We start from the raw sequence: 10550 nt of genomic DNA on the forward strand, positions 1-10550 counted from the left end.
CAATAATAGTAAATACCTTTGTGCTCAAACTACGTTCATCCACTAATATGAAACAGATAAAATGTTCAGATTATCTGTTTTGAAACCCCCTCTCTACCGCTTCAGGTTTCAATATACATCCCAAAATTGAAAGTCTACGGAGATTTTGCATTGTATAGCTTGAAACGAGGGCCCCCTATAAATCCAAGATGGCGAGTGTCGTCCCTTTTACTTTATTTAATGTACGTTGAATACACTTTTTTAACATGACTGAAACGGGGGGTTTCAGTGAATTTATTTATTGCAATACACTGAAATACACATAAGATTACACAGAAATACACATAAGATTACCAATTTTAATCAATTTTTTCTTCGGAAACAAATAATTAAGAAATCCACTATCCATCAACCAAGCCCCTGTGCTTTCAACTATTTCAATTGCACTTCTTTCACAAGTATGTTTTTTTAATTCAAAATCGTCCAAATGTGCTGCATAAATATCTTGGGACAGACTTTAAATATCTCCATTCATTATACTCTGTCCCGAGTTTTTGCTTTCACCACTTTTTGCTTGATATTTCAATAATAGTAAATACCTTTGTGCTCAAACTACGTTCATCCACTAATATGAAACAGATAAAATGTCCAGATTATCTGTTTTGAAACCCCCTCTCTACCGCTTCAGGTTTCAATATACATCCCAAAATTGAAAGTCTACGGAGATTTTGCATTGTATCAGCCATTAATAAGCCCGGATGATAACGTTAAAAAATTGCGCGATGTATTCCGAGTGTAGAAAAGATGTAAACATTTCCCATTATAAATCTCCGTAAGAAAATTGTTTTCGTTCCTGTGAAATTTTATGAGTGAAAAGGGATAATTGTTCAATGAAGATATCTTGGATATATTCCCTTTCATCGATTTCAATTGTATTTCTTTCACAAGTATGTGTATTTTTATTAAAAATCATCAAAAATTGATGGAAGCAATAACCTGGGACAGACTATAGATAACACGTAGCAGAAGTCTCCAAACCATTAATTGTTTATAAATAGTTATTTTCCTGCTGATTTTTTGATACTCAATATTTATAATTTTAAATCAAGTATCACTGGTATTTACAACCGTGTTCATGTTAAGGAATCAAGCGGTTTGATAATGTTCAATAACATTCACGTATTACATTACGATACATACTCTATAAAAAAAAAAAATAAGAATGATCGAAACGAATGCAAATCGTAACAAGTTAATTGTGACGTCATATCTTCTGAAGAACAGACAAGCGACTTTCTACACTTTGCTGTAAAATCAATCGGGGAAACTTTAACATACATGACGTCCGATTGGTACCAAAATAGATCTCAATATATGACATGCCTCAACAAAGGGTGTCTTAAAATTTCAAGCATTTGCGAGAAACAGTTGCTTCGAAATGTTTGACGAAAATTAATCAATACATTTTCTCTATGTTGCTATATTGGACCCCTGACCCAGGGACCACGAACTCAGGGACAATGTAGGCAGATAATTTTATGGACATCATAATCATGGATTTAGTTTTTCTCAAAAATATATGAAGTTGAAAAGATCTTGTAAGACTTATTGCAATTTGATAATTGGCCACATTGGCCTCATCTTAGGACCTGAACCCCTGACCCAGTGGCCATAAATTTTGAAATAAAATTAAAGTAAAAGTAAAAGGCTTCGTTGCGTAATAACCATGGATTTTGTTTTTCTCTAAAAGATATGGAAGTAGAAAAATTTTTATAAGAATTAATACATGTTGGGTATATACCCATATTGGCCCCGCTATAGGGCATGAACAACTAACCCAGGGGCCATGAGATTCAAAATTTAAATAGAGCTCTTCATGGATTTAGTTTTTCTTGCATTATCACCGGTGCGAGATCGGTTTGTCCAGTGCGAGACAGCAGTGTGAGGTTTTGCTGTCTTGCACTGTGTATTACTACGCCGCTTTAAAACGTAAGAACGTTGTCTACTACTGTAGGGAATTGCAAAATGAGGGATTGAGATTATCCATTAAGGATACTATTTTGCTTTATTAATTACAATGATCATATTTTTATTGAAAAAAAAGTTGTCGAATGCTCTCTTTTTGACTTGCACTTTTTGAAACCACGCGGTATGATAAACAGAGTAATATTTTGAACGTCATAATAGGGAGTTGTCAGACATCGTTTTTACTGTAAAATAATGCGAGAAAAGTAATTATTCATTACATACTAATGTGGGTTAGTGAAATTCACAATCGGGGCCACGATTCACGGTTTTCACTATCCCATACTCAAATAATAATGAATGATACTATTCTTCTCTACGGAAGCATATTAGAGCCACTTTGTATTTTTTTTTTTTTAAATTCCAACTTTAAAGTTGGAATTTCCAACTTTAAAGTTGGAATTTCCAACTTTAATCTTGGAATTTCCAACTTTAATCTTGGAATTTCCAACTTTAAAGTTAGAAAAATCAACTTTAAAGTTGATTTTTATTATATTTATATATATAGATAGATAGATATAAACTATGATTTTTTGTTCATTGTGAATTAGGCTTTACTCATAAAAAGAATGTGGGAGCTCATTTGCTTTCAAGAAGAACTCAATATAATAATAGAACAACTCGAACTCACTGGAATTAATAGAACATGTCATAATTATAATTTCAATTTTATTTTTTGAATTCCATGAAAACAATAACTACCGGTATGTCATAATCAATATATATATATATATATATATATATATATATATATATATATATATATATATATATATATATATAAAAGGTTGCTTGATTGTATCATATACATATAAATTTTAAAAATCCTCAATAAATAAAAACATAGGTAATCATAGATTACTAAGCTCACCGAGACGGAGCATCACCCTTATGAGACATCACCTTCATAAGACCACCTTTATCATTTTATATGAAAATCATACTTTATGATCTTGGATATTCATGGATTCTGTTTTGACAAAATATCGTATATCATCTGATTAATTTTTTTATGATAATCATATGTTAATATGTTAATCAATACAATTATGATATAAAATTAAATATTGCATCATGTCATATTTCTAATATAATATATATCATATAATAAATAAAATACCGTAATAAACAATAATGAGATTTGATATTGTAACGTATGATATGACATTGTATTGTGTTATACCTTATTGTATTTGATCACATAATACAATATCATAAAATATAATACAATATAGTATCATATTACAATATCATATTACATTATACATCATAACACTGAAACATGATATTATATTGTATAATATAGAATGATATTGTATTGAATGACACTGAAACACATTTGATACATTATATGATATTATATCATATAATACAATATAATTTGATTCCAACATTGTATCTTATCAAATGATACAATATTATGTGATATGGAAAAATATTATAAAATACATTATTATATTATACATATTGCATCATATGACACAATAAAATATATTACAATATTATATAAAACAATTTCATGTGATATGATAATATATCATATAAACCAATATCATATCATACAATATCGTATGATACAATATTATATATTACAATATCATATAATACAATTTCATGTGATATAATTCTATATTACTGAAACCAATATCATATTATACAATATTGTATGATACAATATTATAGAATATACAATATTGTATCATAGGATACAATATAATATTTAGCAATATCTTATGTAATTGTATCATGTGATAAAATAATAAATTAAAAATACAATATAATATTATACAATATTGTATCATAATATACAATACTATACATAACAATATCATGATACATAATCATATCATAAAATATCAAATAAATTGATACAATATCATATCGTATCGTATAACTTTTTATAATATAACATATGATATCATATTGTATCATATCAAACAATATTGTTTCATATCATACAATACTTTATCATAGGAATAATGTTATATCATTTATCAACAAACACATCTATCTATCGAGCTGGTTTGAGTGAGGTAGGAGATTTCTTTAGCATCCTTGATAATGGAGATCAGGCTCTGCTTCTGAAGCAACCTCTGCATTTAATTTATAATAAAGTTAAATCAACTATGCAAGCTATCATCTATAAAACATGTGACCTGTTCCAAAAAACTAAACCTCATCCAGCATCCGAAACCTATGGCTCAGATTCAGCATTCAAGCCCATCAGGTGCATTTGTTTCATAAGACGCATCATCCATGCAATTTTGGTGAAGTTTGGACCAGTAATAACTAAGATATCATCATCAGAGGGCACTAGCAATTAAAACCTTAACTTCCTCCAGCATCCGCAACCTATGGCTCAGATTCAGCATCCATGCCTGTCAGGTGCATCTGTATCATAAGACACACCATCCATTCAAGTTTGGTGAAGTTAGGACCAGTAATAACTAAGATTTATTTTTTAGCATCCTTGATAATGGAGATCAAGCTCTGCATCTGAAGCTACAGTACCTCTGCGATTCATTCATTTTACAGTTAAATCAACTATGCAAGTTTGAAATAGTACTATCATCTATTAAACATGTGACCTGTTCCTAAAAACTTAACTTTATCCAGCATCCGAAACCAGACTATGCATTCAAGCCTGTCAGGTGCATCAGTATCATAAGACACACCATCCATGGAAGTCTGGTGAAGTAAGGACAAGTAATAACTAAGATATCATCATCAGAGGGCACCTGTTTCAAAAACTTTATTTTACCAGCTCTTAAAACCTTAACCTCCTCCAGCATCCGAAACCTATTGCTCAGATTCAGCATTCAAGCTTGTCAGGTGCATCAGTATCATAAGACGCACCATCCATACAAGTTTGGTGAAGTTAGGACCAGTAGTAACTAAGATATAATCATCAGAGGGCACCTGCAACAAAAAATTAACCAGCTCTAAAAACCTTAACCTCTTCCAGCATCCGAAACCTATTGCTCAGATTCAGCATTCAAGCTTGTCAGGTGCATCAGTATCATAAGACACACCATCCATACAAGTTTGGTGAAGTTAGGACCAGTAGTAACTTAGATATTGCTATCAATGGGCACCCGCAACAAAAACTTTAACCTGCTCCGAAAACCTTAACCTCCTCCAGCATCCGAAAAGTATAGCTCAGAATCAGCACTCAAGCCTGTCTGGTGCATCAGTATCATAAGGCACACCATCCATGCAAGTTTGGTGAAGTACAGACCAGCAGTAACAAAGATACTGCTATCAAAGGGCACCTGCAACAAAAACTTTAACCTGGTCCAACAACCTTAACCTCCTCCAGCATCTGAAATTTAGGACCCAGATTCAGCATCCAAGTCTTTCAAGTCCATAAGTAGGTCCAGATGCATCATCCATGCAAGTTTGGTGAAGATAGGACAAGTAATAGCTTAGATACAGGACCTGCAACAAAAACTTTAACCAGGTCCGGACGCCGACGCCGACGCCACCGCCGACGCCGAGGGTATAGCATAAGCTCTCCTTGACTTCGTCTCGGTGAGCTAAAAATTAAAAGGATTAAGCATAATGAAGCATAGTACTGAAAAACATTAAGGAAAGTAATTATATGTAAACAATAAACTATTCTGCAATTTTCAACAAAGAATTTTCAGTTAACACATACATCTACGGTAGTATGTGCATGATAATCTTCAACAATTAATAAATATGTTGAATTGAATCCCAAGATTAAAGTTGGAAATTCCAAGATTAAAGTTGGAAATTCCAACTTTAAAGTTGGAAATTCCAAGATTAAAGTTGGAAATATTAACTTTAAAGTTGGAAAAATCAACTTTAAAGTTGGAAATTCCAAGATTAAAGTTGGAAATTCCAAGATTAAAGTTGGAATTTCCAACTTTAAAGTTGGAAAATTCAACTTTAAAGTTGGAATTTTAAAAAATAAAAATATATATAGAGTGGCACTAATACGCTTCCGTACTTCTCAAATATTATATGTGAGTAAAGATTAGAACTCGGCGATAGGTCAAGTCAATGATACAAGCGGCAAAACTGTTTAAATAACAAATTCTTGATAAGACTTTTTTAAATGTTTTATCTGCTGTGATTTTATATTCTACATTTACACAAAAAATATTTTAAACTCATTCCATATGTTTCCAAAACTAAATTTTTTATCACAGTTTCAATGTCAATGCAAATTCATATAAGCGACCTTTTATATGACTTTGTACACACGTACATGTACAACGTTGGTGTTCCATCTTTGAGATCATGTTTGCGCAATGCTTTTACAATATCAACTGTAATTGTAATTATGTTAATATGCTTAATTTATCTTTACAATAAATATAAAAAAAAAATTCAAATCTAATTGTTGTCCATACACTGTAAGTTACAAAAAGCATTATACATGTATATATTTTTACATGTATTGTGTTTATAAAAATGGATCAAACAGAGACATAATTTCCTTGACAATGGCTGGTTTTAACTAAACCTCAGTAAACCAGCACCCCCTGTAAACCGGCCATTTTGTCCGGTCCGGCAGCCTGCCGGTTTAGAGAAGTTTCATTGTAGTAGGAATTTTAATGATCACTTACATGTTGACTCTATGACAACAATAGCCCCGTCCAAGGGCATGAACCCTGGGTCGAGTGACCATTAATTTCACAATTTAGGTAGAGTGCTCACTATACAGTCATTTAGTTTTTTTCCCACATGAGTGTTTTGAAAAATTGACCTTTTTGTATATAATCCTTGGCACGTGTAAAGTAGAATTCGTTTTTGTTTTAGTTATTCGATATTTGAGGCAACTTTGCAACACACTTTCCCCACCACCCCTTCCAAATTTAAAGCTGCGTGGTCCGATTTTATATCAAATTTTATGCACGCTTTTAAACGATGGTTATGCTAAGTATATGTATAATTATAGAGATTGCAGTATTTTTCCCAGTCAGTTAAGCCAAATTTCAATGGAGAAAAATACGTACAATATTTGCTAACAAAACAAACGACATAAAAGGGTACCGCGTTATTTCGCCTCATGTGAAATTTCACCCCTGACGACGAGACGGGTATGGTTGTATTACGACTTTGACATCGCTTTAAATAAAGGTCAAAATTATCAGACAAATTACAAATACACATGTGTACGTTTCCAGGGCGGATACAGGATTTGTAGTTGGGGGGGGGGGGGGTGGATAAAATTATTGAGGCTCCTGGGCTTTCGTGTATTTTGAAGGTAAAACCAGGCTCAAAATAGTGGTATTTTTTTTAGTTATGTACACTTTACACAAAAGCCTATAACATATATATAACAATTTGACACATATTGTTACTTATACCTAATACATGTATTGGATTAAAAATAAATATTTTAGGCCTTTATGAACTCCCAAAATTAACCAGGTTATCAAAGTTACAACATTCTAATGACGTTATGGTATCCGACCCCCTTTTAGCTGGTAGAAATATCTGATGCTTCAAATCTTCAATATTCTTACACTAAAATAGTCTATTTACCTAGAAAAAATTTCAAAAAATATATAGTAATTAATTAATGTTTGCACATAGACCATCTGGTTTTAAATGCAATTATATATTTACCTTCGACCAGCTTTTAAATATTCATAAATTTTTGCTTCCATCGCAATAGGGAAATGACAGCGCAGTCTACACTTGAAACAAAACTGCTGGGATTTCCAGTCGATTCTTGGTCGAAGCCCCAAGATCAGGGCCCTGGGGAATTTGATGCAGCCACCTTAATGAAATGACCAACACTGCTTGTTTTGAACACAGTTTACTTGGTTTGTTACAAAATGAGATGTTATGAGATGTTTATAGAGCAGCAGAATAACAGTCAGCATACCGCAGCTAGTGTATCAATGAGGTGTAACATTGATTCAGGCATTATTATAAATAAAGTGTAACTTTTCTATGTTCTATTATCTATTTATTATATTTATTTGAACCTTTTTACAAATTTACCTGTATTACAAAGTAACAGAGCCCCCCACCTCCCCCTTTTGCGGAGCATTCGTCCCTAATGTCATGAACAACAAGATTTAGGGAAAATTACCTATATCAGTTTCTTAGAACAACTTTCATATAATTGACGATAATATAGCAAGTTAAACAACCAATAATACATTCAATTCATTAAGTAAGATAATATCAGTAAATGAACATTTAAACATCAATATAACACTAATACGGCCAAAGACATACGTATCTTTACCCTTTGTAATATATACCTACAAATAATCACTTAATGTTTGATAGATTAACCAGTCCATCTTTGAATGATTCACAAAGTCTCTATGGATCAAATTGGATTTCAAATCGAATTGGATATAGTTCTCGGTCGCGCACGCGATTTAGAAAATTCATTTCCTTCTAAGTTCCTCAAAATCCAGGAAGTTCGCCTGGTTACGCAGTGGTAACATCGCGTGGAAGCGCGGAAGGGATTATCTTGCAGTTGTTTTGCAGATAGTTAAGGAAGAATCCGTAATGCTTCGGGTTTCTGCCTAAGAAGAAGTCGAAGTTCTTGCCTGATGGTCCATGGATGCAGGTTGATCCAATGAACGCTAAAATGGAAGAAGGACCCGCCTGGAGAGTGGTTTTAGTTGTTTGAAATAAGCGTCACAAGTTCTTTTTGTTGGGACTGTGATGATAGAACTGCCTATTTGTCCATTGCTGGTGCAAGGGTGTTTGATGACAAGGTTTTCGGTGGCTTGACTACCGCGTTATGCCAGCTTGATCTGAAAGTAATGATTGTTTCACCTGTATCAATTATGCCGTCAGTAAGTAGAGAGATATCATCATGCTGTTTAAGTGTTTTGGTTCCGTTGATTCACATAGGTATATATCCTTGGCGAAGTTTTCTAGGGGATTTGGTTCTTTATATGCTGCTGGGCGTTCAGGGATGGATTTAAGTAGATAAAATGGCTTGGAGGTCTCATCATTGACGTTTGGCTCATATTGAGAGGAAGACAAGGAAAAAGCTTAAGACATAGATGGCTTATCCTTATCTTCTTGAGATGATACCACTGTGATTGGTCTTGAAAGTTCCAACCCCTTAAGGGCAGAAATCTGTGTGTGCAGCTGCTGAAGCTTTGGAGAATACCTCCTTTTCTTTTCGGAGATCATGTGTTCTGTAAAACTGGCTCTCTTGGCTGACCTATTGATAGGTGGTAGGTACTTCTTTCAAGGGATGCAGAATTTTGACCTGGGATTTGGGAATTTTTAAAATTCAACAGCTTCTTCCCCAGTAAATATATGAGTGGAATTCTTCACGATTGGTAAAGAATAGTTTCTGCACCCACGCTTGCCGCACCCAGAACATATATGGCAGCAACCAGAATGGGCAGTTGTCATGTGCCTCTCACAATGACTAGGGAAGGCAAATTCGTAATCACACCTTCCACACTTGTACGTTTGTACATATTAAAAAATGAAAAGAAAAATATTTGTGGTTACTGGTTAGAGAAAGGCTTCATGAAAGTAAGCATTACAAAATTTTTAAAGTATAGTGGGCGAGCGCAATCATCAGAGTCATAGGGGTTTTTCGTACACCACGTTAGAGTTTCAATAGGTTATGATGCACTATTTCGGGCCATCTTTATTAGGTCACCTAAGTAAACTCAGGTTACTATACTATCCGTTTTCGTCCGGCGTCGTGCGCTAACAATTTTACAATTTTAACTTCTTCTTAAAAACTGTAAGTCCAATTGTTACCATTTTTGATATGAGGCATGTCTATGGTAAGAGGAATCTAAATTGTGAAATTCATGGCTCTACCACCCCGGGGCACCACAGGTATGACCAAATATGCAAAAAAAAAGCCAAATTTTCAAAAATCTTCTTCTCTACTCCCACACTTGTGAGGAAAAAACTGGTTGCATGGTTATAATTTCCGTGAAGCCCTCTACCGAAATTGTGAAATTCATGGCCCTTTGGTCACGGGTTCTGGCTCTGTGGTGGGGCCAATATGGCCATATAGTAAGAATGTATTCAATCTTAGAAAATCTTCTTTACTCCCATATATATTTGTTAAAAACCAAATGCATGATTATGATGTCCATGAAGCCCTCTTCCAAAATTGTGAAATTCATGACCCCTGTGTCAGGGGTTCAGGCTCTAGGGTGGGACCAATATGACCATATAGTGAAAATGTATTCAATCTTAGAAAATCTTCTTCTCTATTCTCATATATATTTGTTAAAAAATAAATGCATGATTATGATGTCCATGAAGCCCTCTACCGAAATTGTGAAATTCATGGCCCCTGTTTCAGGGGTTCGGGCTCTGGGGTGGGGACAATATGGCCATATAGTGAAAATGTATTCAATCTTTAAAAAAATCTTTTTCTATACTCCCACACATGTGGGCAAAAAACTAAATACATGGTTATAATGTCCACTTACTCCTCTACCAAAATTGTGAAATTCATGTCCCCTGGGTCAGGGGTTCAGGACATTTGGGGGGGGGGGGGCAATATAGTGTTAATGCATATAATGTTTAAAAATCTTCTTCAATATCCTCACACATCT

This window comes from Crassostrea angulata, chromosome 3 (genome assembly GCF_025612915.1).
Source record: "Crassostrea angulata isolate pt1a10 chromosome 3, ASM2561291v2, whole genome shotgun sequence".
In the NCBI taxonomy this organism is placed as follows: domain Eukaryota; kingdom Metazoa; phylum Mollusca; class Bivalvia; order Ostreida; family Ostreidae; genus Magallana; species Magallana angulata.